Consider the following 12,363-nt stretch of genomic DNA (forward strand, 5'->3'; position numbering starts at 1 on the left):
CGGCCAATCTTCCAACATGAAGGAAATTGGCACCAATAAATCGGTGAATATTTTGACAAGGTTCTGAATGAACATGAAACAAACTTATGCTTTAAAGGAATCCAAAATTAGTTGAAAAATAGGCTCTTTATTTGATATATAAAAACAATACAGCAATAATACTGTGGTCTGTTTGGGGTTTATAAATTTAAATAAACTACTGTCACATGTTGGTTTTAGTCTGTGTCACCGCCGCGCTCTTCTTTTTCCTTTTTTTAAAAATTGCAGCCAACTCCTCCTACACTCCAAAAATACAAAATCTTACAAAGATTTTGGTAAAACTGCCAATGTAGCAAATACTATTTACATTGTCAAATTATTTCACTTATAACAAAATAGTTTTTCCATGTTGTAGATAATATAATCTGCCAATATTACTAACACTTTGTCATCAAAATTAAGGAATTATTGACTTAAAATCTCTTAGAAAAGTTTTTTGAAGTTGTTTTCTGTTATTTCAAGTGAACAAAGATATTTGCATTAAAACTAGACTAAAATTACTCGGTAAGATTTTGTGTTTTTGAAGTGCAGATGTAAAGATTTCGACCTTATGAATGAAACATAGCAAACACGGTTGAACATTTTGACATAATTATGAGTTTCTACTAATACAAACAATATATTTTAAATCAGAATTTCCTTTGAATTTAGCATTCAGAGGAATGCAGCTAATCGGGGATTTCTTTAAATATTATTTGACAGCCAGGCAGAGCAGTGGCGGTTGCAGCGCTGTGATTTGCAAGGCGCTGCCAACTTCAGCAGCTGCAATGAAGGACATAAATGATTGCAGGTGGTGAAGGTCACTGCGCAGACAATGCTTTAGGAAGCATTACAAGCCGTTGACAGGATTTTATGGCGGCCGCCTTGTAGGTTTTCATGATGCTGGGTGGTCGAGTTGTATAACTGTCTTGACTGTTTGTTGTGCAGATGTCACAGCGGCCCAGTGTTGGACCTGCGGTGCCGATACTTGCCACATAAGTATCCAGTCTGGTCTCTGACAGACTGGGATCATTACAACAAAACAGTTATATGGCCTTTCGCCTTTTGTGCACCACTGCAGGTCGTTTGTTGTTTGCCAGATGTCCAAGTCAACTGGGGCAAAAAGGCAAAAATAGAGGATGTTTTTTCTTTGGAAGGGATCATCTCGAATAAACAAGGAAACAGAATTAAAATAAACAATCCAATTTATTAAAGCAAAATAAATAGTATATGGCAGCATGACCTCACACACATCCCGCCCCCGGTTCCTGCTGGAGGGCAAAAAGCTGTTTGCTAATGATGAGTAGCACTGGTTTTAACTAAGCTCTCAATATAACATACAAAACCTGATCTGTTCTTTGAGAGGGAAATGTTGGAGTGTTTTTTTGGTGTTGAATCTTGTAGAGGTGTTGTGGTCAGTTGCTATGGCAACAAGTCAGTATCTTTACGTCTTTAAGGGAACAAACAGAAAGTGGCTGCAAGCAACAGGATCCAACTCCTTCTGAACTGTGAAATCATTTCCTCAAGAAATGTGGCACAGATTGAAAAAAGCAACAGTGACCTTCAGAGGCAGACAACCTGCGGCCTAATCAGCACATTTTAACATCTCAGTTAAACTAATAAAAACTTCAGAAACCAGAAGCCTGAACATGTAAACACAATCCTGTGACAGATGCATCAGCCTCCATATGTAAAGTCGTTTCGGAAGCAGGTCGTCTAACTTAACGAGCCGTCGCAGGCCTGTGACTTCTGATCTGGTGATGATCGCCAGCGACTGGCTGCTGCTGTTTTGTTGCTTTCTGTAAAGTCGACAACAAAATGACAGTCAAGGCACAGACAGACTGAAAAGCATTTAAAATAAACCAGATATTTCTTTGTGTTTCTTTTTCATTCCTCCTGCAGGAAAACTTTCTTTCCCTCCTGTAATTCAGGGTGTTGATGTGTGTTTGTGATCTTAGTCTCTTTGTAACACCTGTGCAAACTTCTGTTCACGCTGCGTAACATCTGGCTCCGTCCGGCCCGCCGGCCTGCAGGCCGGCCTGCCAATACCCAGAACAGGCTGCTGGGCTTTGAGCACTGCCGACAGGCCAGGAGTTTATGAATTCATTTCTCATGTCATAAATTATCTTATATTGTAAGAAGAGGAAGACCTTTCAGGTCTAGACGCAGGTGGTTTGTTAGTAGAGCCGTATCAGAACTCGACCTCTCTGACTGATCCGTCTGATGAAGAGTCACTCTCATCATCACTTGATGAAACTTAAGAATTTGTCCTCAGATGTTCCTCGGTTCAGTCTAGAGTAGAAATGTGACATGTGGCGTATAATTTTGGAATAAAACTTACAATAGAAACCTAAATAATCATAATTCAGTGGAATCTATATACAAACATATATGTATGCATTAAAACTTATTAAAACTAGTTTATTAAAAGGATTTTCTTGCTTAAAAGCTGCAGAGGTTCTGCAGAGGGATTCCTGGGGTTGCATCGTCCTTTTGCGATGTCACTTTGAACTCATTATATGATGCACATTTTAATTTTTAAAGGCGCTTCTCTTCATGCATATTCTTCTTCTTCATGCATGTTTGTATTCCAGCCACTGTCACCATTTGTGATCTTTATGTGTTTTATTTACTGCTTTTTATTTTAGGACTGCAGATTCAGCCACATTTTTGAGTTTCTTTTTCTTTCTTTCCTCTGTTCAGGTATAAATAACCAAGAAATTAAAAACCGATGCTGTGCGAAAGAGCAGCATTACAAATGAGTCTGTTTGTTCAGTAATGGTCCTACAAATTTGCCTAATATAAAAATCTTTGGTATAAAAATGTGTTAAATGTAACGTGAGTGCCAAGCTGCTGATTTAATACTCATGGGTCATTAATTTCTTCAAGGGGAAAACAACCCAAAATTAAAATTTAATTGAAATACCAGTGTGTGTGTGTGTGTGTGTGTGTGTGTGTGTGTGTGTGTGTGTGTGTGTGTGTGTGTGTGTGTGTGTGTGTGTGTGTGTGTGTGTGTGGACACTGCAGTAAAAAATGTTTAACACACACGTACATTTAACTTTGCTCTGCTTTATATTACCCGGATCCAGACCTTTTCAAAATAATAAGAATATCAATCAGTTCATCCAATATTTTATCATTATTATAGGAAAATCGAAAGTTAAAACGGGGATTCTGCTGCACTAATTTAAATTCACAGTTTTCAACTTCTCTTCATCTCGCCTGAACAAATTTACTCTGTTATAAGAACAGGATTGAGCTAAAAACGTTGAACCACCTTCATAATAATAATAAAAAACCATGAAAGATGATTTTGGTGCCTCTCCCTCTATGGTTTGTCTTGCTCCGGCCCTGACAGCAGCTCGTCTCATTGGACTGCGCCAGCATTGTGCGCTAATCGCAGCCAGGCAGCTGCCGGGTGGAGTCTATTAGTCGGAGCCGATGCGTTGAGCTGATGATGCGTTGAGCTGATGATGCGTTGAGCTGATGATGCGTTGAGCCGATGTGTTGAGCCGATGATGCGTTGAGTTGGTGATGCGTTGAGCTGATGATGCGTTGAGCCGATGTGTTGAGCCGATGATGCGTTGAGCCGATGTGTTGAGTCAATGATGCGTTGAGTCAATGATGCGTTGAGTCGATGATGCGTTGAGCCGATGATGCGTTGAGCCGATGATGCGTTGAGCCGATGATGCGTTGAGCCGATGTGTTGAGTCGATGATGCGTTGAGCTGATGATGCGTTGAGCCGATGATGTGTTGAGCCGATGATGCGTTGAGCCGATGCGTTGAGTCAATGATGCGTTGAGCTGATGATGCGTTGAGCCGATGATGCGTTGAGCTGATGATGCGTTGTGCCGATGCGTTGAGCTGATGATGCGTTGAGCTGATGATGCGTTGAGCCGATGATGCGTTGAGCCGATGTGTTGAGTCAATGATGCGTTGAGTCGATGATGCGTTGAGCCGATGATGCGTTGAGCCGATGATGCGTTGAGTCGATGCGTTGAGCCGATGTGTTGAGTCGATGATGCGTTGAGCTGATGATGCGTTGAGCCGATGATGTGTTGAGCCGATGATGCGTTGAGCCGATGCGTTGAGTCAATGATGCGTTGAGCCGATGATGCGTTGAGCCGATGTGTTGAGTCGATGATGCGTTGAGCTGATGATGCGTTGTGCCGATGCGTTGAGCTGATGATGCGTTGAGCCGATGATGCGTTGAGATGTGTTGAGCCAATGATGCGTTGAGCCGATGATGCGTTGAGCCGATGATGCGTTGAGCCGATGATGCGTTGAGCCGATGATGCGTTGAGCCGATGATGCGTTGAGCCGATGCGTTGAGCCGATGTGTTGAGCCGATGATGCGTTGAGCTGATGATGCGTTGTGCCGATGCGTTGAGCTGATGATGCGTTGAGCTGATGATGCGTTGAGCCGATGATGCGTTGAGCCGATGATGCGTTGAGCCGATGTGTTGAGCCAATGATGCGTTGAGCCGATGATGCGTTGAGCCGATGATGCGTTGAGCCGATGATGCGTTGAGCCGATGATGCGTTGAGCCGATGATGCGTTGAGCCGATGCGTTGAGCCGATGTGTTGAGCTGATGATGCGTTGAGCTGATGATGCGTTGAGCTGATGATGCGTTGAGCCGATGATGCGTTGAGCCGATGATGCGTTGAGCCGATGTGTTGAGCCGATGATGCGTTGAGCCGATGATGCGTTGAGCCGATGATGCGTTGAGCCGATGATGCGTTGAGCCGATGTGTTGAGCCGATGATGCGTTGAGCCGATGATGCGTTTAGCCGATGATGCGTTGAGTCGATGATGCGTTGAGCCGATGATGTGTTGAGCCGATGATGCGTTGAGCCGATGTGTTGAGCCAATGATGCGTTGAGCCGATGATGCGTTGAGCCGATGATGTGTTGAGCCGATGATGTGTTGAGCCGATGATGTGTTGAGCCGATGATGCGTTGAGCCGATGCGTTGAGTCAATGATGCGTTGAGCCGATGATGCGTTGAGCCGATGTGTTGAGTCGATGATGCGTTGAGCTGATGATGCGTTGAGCTGATGATGCGTTGAGCCGATGATGCGTTGAGCCGATGATGCGTTGAGCCGATGTGTTGAGCCGATGATGCGTTGAGCCGATGATGCGTTGAGCCGATGATGCGTTGAGCCGATGATGCGTTGAGCCGATGATGCGTTGAGCCGATGATGCGTTGAGCCGATGCGTTGAGCCGATGTGTTGAGCTGATGATGCGTTGAGCTGATGATGTGTTGAGCTGATGATGCGTTGAGCCGATGATGCGTTGAGCCGATGATGCGTTGAGCCGATGTGTTGAGCCAATGATGCGTTGAGCCGATGATGCGTTGAGTCAATGATGCGTTGAGCCGATGATGCGTTGAGCCGATGATGCGTTGAGCCGATGATGTGTTGAGCCGATGATGTGTTGAGCTGATGATGCGTTGAGCCGATGATGTGTTGAGCCGATGATGTGTTGAGGCGATGATGTGTTGAGCCGATGATGTGTTGAGCCGATGATGCGTTGAGCCGATGATGCGTTGAGCCGATGATGCGTTGAGCCGATGCGTTGAGCCGATGTGTTGAGCCAATGATGCGTTGAGCCGATGTGTTGAGCTGATGATGCGTTGAGCCGATGATGCGTTGAGCTGATGATGCGTTGAGCCGATGATGCGTTGAGCTGATGATGCGTTGAGCCGATGATGCGTTGAGCCGATGATGCGTTGAGCCGATGATGCGTTGAGCTGATGATGCGTTGAGCTGGAAGCCTCTTTATTGTGTTTATGTGATCTTTGAATTAACAGCTGTAACCTTGCTTCTTGTACTGGAGGGGCTATAAACCTTGTAATGGTGCTTGGTGTTCGTGAAGCCGTAACGTTTATTCGTCGCCCACTCAGCTTGTGGTGCGTTTTTACTGTCTGGATTGGGCTTTAGCCTGGTTGTAAAAGTCGTTATAGAGGTAATGTCATGGGATTTGATCTGATTTATAGCCGAAGAAAAGAAAAATCATTTTTATCACAAATAAAAAACTCTTACATGTGACCTGCATGTTCACTCAACACGTTTCACATTTTTACCTCTACATAAATCTAACCTGTATATATTTAAATAAACACGCCTCAATGCTTCCAGTTTGACTTGCATTGGATTAATTTATGGCACTATAAAAAATAATAAAGCTCTTCTCAGCCTCTGCAGCACAAATGCATTTCGTGATGCACAGAAAGCGAATCATGTTTCATTTAGTCCAAACCTCTGCATCTTCTTCCCTCCTCACTAATGTAGCTCCATTAAATATGAATTTGAAATGACAATAAGTTGTTTTATGAATAATTCAGAATGGTGAAAAGTGTCTAGGTGACATAGATTACAATTAGAAGTAAGTAGAAATCGTGATGTAACTAAGAGCAATAAGCAACTTTTATTGCTCTTAGTTATTGCTCTTTTCTTTTAGAAAATCTAAACATTTTCTAAAAGAAGTTTCTGCTCTGCTGTCATTCTCATTTTACCCCCAATTCTTGTCGTTCTTCCTGAATCCATTCTCTTAGACCAGTGTTTCTCAAACTGTGGTACCCGGACCACTGGTGGTCCACAGGCGCCCCCCAGTGGCCTGCAGGGAACTGCATGTAAACGACCATTTATGTGCCGTGAAGTGAGCTATCTTACCAAAGGATTGTGTTTAAAAATAAAAACGTAGCTTAGAAACTGAAGATACTGATCTAGGCTTTTTTAATGGTGGAGAAGAAGATTTTTGTTCCTGCCAAAGCAGAAAAAGTCTGTTTCTCTTTAATTGCTCTTAAAAATTGCAGATATTTCTAAAATGTTAATACACTACACGCTTGGTAAAGAACATCTTTTTTAATTTCATGTGTTTGACGTCATTGGAGAGCTAAAAATCCACAGAATCTAAATGAACATAGAAAACTGCTATAGGTGCATTAAGAGGCTAATATTTTCATTTCAGGTCGTATAAATGATGATGTCACTGCAGGGCAATTTACAGTTGGGTGGTCCGTGAGTGCAGGATGAGTTTATTGATCCTCAGCCTGAAAATGGATGAGAAACACGGACTTAGACCCTTCATTTTCATATTTTCCTTCATGGACCTTTTCATGTTTGTCTGATTATCAAATCTGAACCAGCGGATCTCAAACTGTTTTGGTGATGAGTTTTTATCATCTCTAACTTTGAAAGAAAACAGTTTTTCTAACTACAAGATCAGGGACTCAAGTTTGATTTTGCTTCTCGTTTTGTTGCCAAGCTTCGACATTTAATCGCTGGTGAAGAACTTAATCTTCATTTATCGGCTTTCAGCAGCGAGTGATTAAAAATTCAAGCTTACTGACATGCATAAACACAAGTACCTCAAAATTCTTTGCAAATATTTCTAACTTATCTCCAGAAAATCACAAATTCTTTCATGTAAGAAGTTTCAGCTGTTAAATATGACAAACCAACTTTATGGTGATCAGAAGCTTTTTGTAAAACCTCTAAACATAAACCTGACTCAATAATGAAAGAATTGACACACACTATTGACACACAGTCTAAAGATAGTCGAGTCATCAGTTTTTTTCATCCACATTAAACAATAATTAATACGACCCAAACATGCCAACTTTAGTTTCATGGGATAAAAACATCCTGTCCCCTAACGTGAAAATGTTACTTATTGGTTATGCAATAAATTAAAACACCTCACCTGATACACATTGATTTTGGTTTGGAAACGTAATGAAGCACAATGTTTGCAAAACATAATCTCAGGTTAAATATGTATTTATGGCCCTGCAGAGTCTGCAGGATTATTCTGATGCCTTTATAACTTCATTCCTCCACTTTCATCGGGAAGACGGAGGAATAAACACGTTGCTTTAGTGGAGTTGCAGTTTTCCCAGCATGCACTGCTGGGAAACATCAAGCCAGACTCTCTGTATTCAATCTATAAAAGTAGCTGGATGAGCTGATTTTTGTGTATGCGCAGCAGGAGCCGTAACAATGCAGTTAGAGCGTGGATAGAAGAGCTGGATAGCATGGTGCGTTGAGTCGCATGACTTACGATCGTCTGTGAAGTTCAGGCTTTATTCCTTAGATAAAGTGCAAAATGTTGCGGTGGAAACTGTTGATTTATGAAAACTGTTGCGTCTGAGGAGCGGATCAAATGTGTTCTCTTTCTGTTAGCAAGGCACAGTATGTTGCTGAAATTGAATATATTTAATCAGCTTTATTAATGAGTGTCATGTCATTTGTTTCAAAGACAAAAACAAAGTGGGTGGAACCCTGTGGAGATTAGTTTTCCTGTCAGTCAGTCGACACAGGGGTCTGATTGTTTGTCGTTTAGCTTCACTGTGGTTAAAAATGCAAACAGAAAAACGGATTTATCTGTTTTTGAAGGAAGAAACTTCTTGGCCAACTGGAGGAAAGTAATAAAAACGATCTGACTGATCATGAAAAGGTGAAAACCACAGAGATCTGCAGCATCTAAGATCATTAAATCCATGTCAGGTTCTCTGATGCCTCACATACATTCAGAAAAAGGAATTTTCTTTACAACATATGTCAAACTCATGGCCTGGGGGCCAAATCTGGCACGCCGTGGCCGTTTATGTGGCCCTTGGGACTCCAGAGGGACGCATACATAAAACCTTTAACAAAACAGTTTGTGCTTAAAAATGATTGTATTAGTTTTTATCTGTTTAATGCCAACTTGCATCACTGTTTAGTAAGTTGAACCTGCCTTTTGGAGAAACCATGTAAAAGAGCAGGAATGGAAAATAAATGGGTGACTTCAGATGATATGCAGAAGCAGGTGTAGGTTGGAGGAAGAAAACGTTTTTCTCATCACGTTTCCCAATTTTCACTTTCTCGATTCTTCCTCTCACCTTCGTCCCAGCAGAGGAACAATCACCGAGGATGAGGATGAAACGCTGGAGAAACAAACGTTTATCAGATTCATTTTGCTCAGTTCAGAGGAAACCAACAGGAACTCGTCCCAAAACTCATCTAAATATCCATCTGTTTTTCGCAGATAGACTTTGTCAGAGTAGCAATATCATATGTTTTGGAATAACTTTGAATTTTAAATGATGATTGCACAATGGCTTTCTGGCATTGCATTAATTTACACAAAGAGGAAGTGTGTTTAAATTGTGGCCTTAAAATGAGAATGAGCCAGAACATAATAATCTATTTGTTAATGTACTTCTAGGAGTATTTTTACTACACTCTACTTTTACCTTCTACTTGAGTAATTTTACTATTAAGTATTTTTATTCTTTGAGTAAAATTTTTGGATTTTCTTCCCACTGAATGAAAATACATGTTTTAACCAAAAATCCACCATATTTAAACTTGCAGTTTCTGTTAGTTTTTTATTCAAAGAAACTGATTTGGAAAATATATATATTTGCATAATTTATTTTTTTGTCATTTTTGTCTTTAAAATACCAACATTTCCACGTATTTTTGTATTTTGGTAGTAATGTAATATTTAACACCAAGTGATTGACAATTTGATCAGTTACTCAGTAAAGTATTTTTTTTATCAAATACTCAGCAGTATCTGATAAAAAGTTTTTGTCTCATCAAGGTGGAGACAAATATAAAGTTGTGGAACTTTAATACTTTGTAATCTTAGCAAGGGGGAGCAAAAAATGAAAATATACAACCATATGCAAAATATACAAAATACACACATACATTCAAGAGATTCATTGCTCTTTAATATAAATCTCAATATATTCTGGTTAGAAAACGTCTTGCCGTTTGGCTGTTGTGGATAATTTGACGGGCATTTTGGTTGGAGGATGGCACAGCGGCGAACAGGCTGCCATGTTGGTTTGGCTCCAACCAAAGAGCCTTGTGCTGAATATCCTGCTGATCGTTCCTGCATCTCGTCGTCAGCATCTCTTGTTTTTCAACTGTTGGGAGTGGAGTCTCTTGAGCTGTCAGGAGAAATGAGAAATTACATTTTATGTCTTCTTATAAATAAAGTTTAGTGCTCTGATGAAAGATGCAATGTCCTAATTTAGAAACACCTCTCATCTACTAGACCTTATTATTCACTGCAGGGTTTTCATCATTTATGCGCTGAGTGTTTATATGCCAACTCAAGTCTGCACGAGTGCGCAGATACAACTATTTACTGATCAAATACACGACACAAAACAACAACAACATCCAGATTCGCTCTTCATGCCTGTCCTTGTGAATTTTAATAGGGTAAACCTCCCAAGTGAACTGCCTAAATATACACTACTGTAATGAGCAGATACTGATTTGTCACCACAAATAAGTGAGGATTGCTGCTTAACTTTGACTCAATCGCTCCTTCCTCTACGGAGGACCAAAACTGACGTAATTAAAAATAGAAGCAGAAATACTTCTGTTTTGTTTTTGCACTCTTTACATGTGTTTTAAACAAGACATCTTTTGTTTTTCCTTTTCTTTATTCATGCGTTATCATCAATAAATTTAGAAAACTACTTGACTGCACCTTTTATACAGTGGTGCTACATAAATGATTTTAATTCAAGTATTTTATTTATCCCAAAGGGAAATGAAATGCTGTATCTAACATTATCCAAGGTTCTTCAGAGTTGTTGTAGATTCTGATTATTGTGGCGGTATAGCAGTGTGTGTTACAGTGGGTCTGAAGAAGCCTCTGACTGAAGACTGTTGTTTTTATAACAATCTCATGAAGATGATCTGCAGGGTTGTTGGACCCAAAAAGGCAGAGACATTGAGTAAATGAAGAATATTTACTAAAAAAAACAAACAAATGTGAAAAAAATCACAGGGAGCCAAAGCAGAACAAAAACCAGGAATCCAGCAGGGAAGAAACGGGAAAATAACCGGCGATAGCAGGAGGACCAGCGAGGAGCGAGCAGAAGAGTTTAGATGCTGGAACAAAAGACCTGGGCTGATCAGAGTCGCCCCAGAGCAGAACCAGAACAGAACCAGAGTCGCCCCAGAACAGAACCAGAGCAGAACCAGAACAGAACCAGAGTCGCCCCAGAACAGAACCAGAACAGAACCAGAACAGAACCAGAGTCCCCCCCCAGTCCCGCCCCAGAACAGAACCAGAACAGAACCAGAACAGCCTCTGGTTCTGAAGCTAAAGCTCTAACAGATGATGGCAGAAAGGATTCACAGAGTTCATTCCCACATGGCTCAGAGCTGGCACAGCTAACACGGATGCTACAGTCCTTACCTCAGTTTTCCCTGAATGTCTTCCCGTTCGCTCTCTGCATTTCTTCCTGCTGTTCAATGAAGACCTCTAGTCCCATAAAAGCCCTTCGAGTACAGTCTGCTCTCGATAACTGTCCTATCTAAAGTCTAGTCTGTTCTCCAGGTGAACAGATATGTTTATATTCCTCAACCACATCCACTTCTTCTCCCATGTTGGGAACCAGGATGGATTGGATCCTGTTTCTCCTGAACTCTGCAGGAGGCCATCTTTGATTCTTTGTTATGTTCATGTTCGGGATGAATGACTGTCCTCTGAAACATTTCTGAAATAATTTTTTCAGCCAAATGTGTTCAAAAACAACCCACCAAATCTGGCAACACTGTCCACCAGCTCACTGTTACCATCTGTAATCTGCCCAGCAACAGCAGAATAATCAGTGTCTTTAGCCAATTGAAATGCTGCGAATCAGTTGAGGTTCTGTAGTTGGTTAATACACAGTGTTGTACAGAAATGAGTCTTTCTCTTTTAAGTAGAAAAGCTATTGAATGTTTTTGGAACTGCTTATGCTAGTTAGGCTAATCTGGCTACACAAACTAGCTTAGCTAGGCTAACAGCTTGGTCAGTTTGTACAAACTGTTTGGATTTATTATTTTTTGTGAGAGAATCAGTTTTTTCTCAAACAGATGTGTGACTAAATCAACCAGTTTTACAGTTAATCTGGCCTTGCCCTGAATTAGCCAGTCACAAATTGAACATTTGGATTATTTTCCAATCAGTGCACACGCCTTAGTTACACTAGAAACAAATAATTGCTTCATGACAAGAAGGATGTTTAACTTATACATTTGTTGGATCTTCTGTCGTTTCAAATTGTCTCTTGTCCATCTGTACCTGTGTGTATTCTTCCATTCAGTTCAGATTTCCCTTGACTTCAGGGTTTCTGGATATTGATATGAAAGGCGGTGAACTTTAGAGCTTTTACTTTTGGGCTCTTTTCATATCTCTAATCCATCTCGATATGTAAGACTTCACTCACCAAGGATTTTCTTTATGCATAGTGTGGACATAATTCACTAAATTGTCCCTTGCGTAAGAACCGTCTCTAAAAGAAGTGCCCTGCAGTCTGCTGCTCATCCCCACTAT

The sequence above is a fragment of the Poeciliopsis prolifica genome, unplaced genomic scaffold (assembly GCF_027474105.1).
Source record: "Poeciliopsis prolifica strain line A6 unplaced genomic scaffold, Auburn_PproV2 SCAFFOLD033, whole genome shotgun sequence".
In the NCBI taxonomy this organism is placed as follows: Eukaryota; Metazoa; Chordata; class Actinopteri; order Cyprinodontiformes; family Poeciliidae; genus Poeciliopsis; species Poeciliopsis prolifica.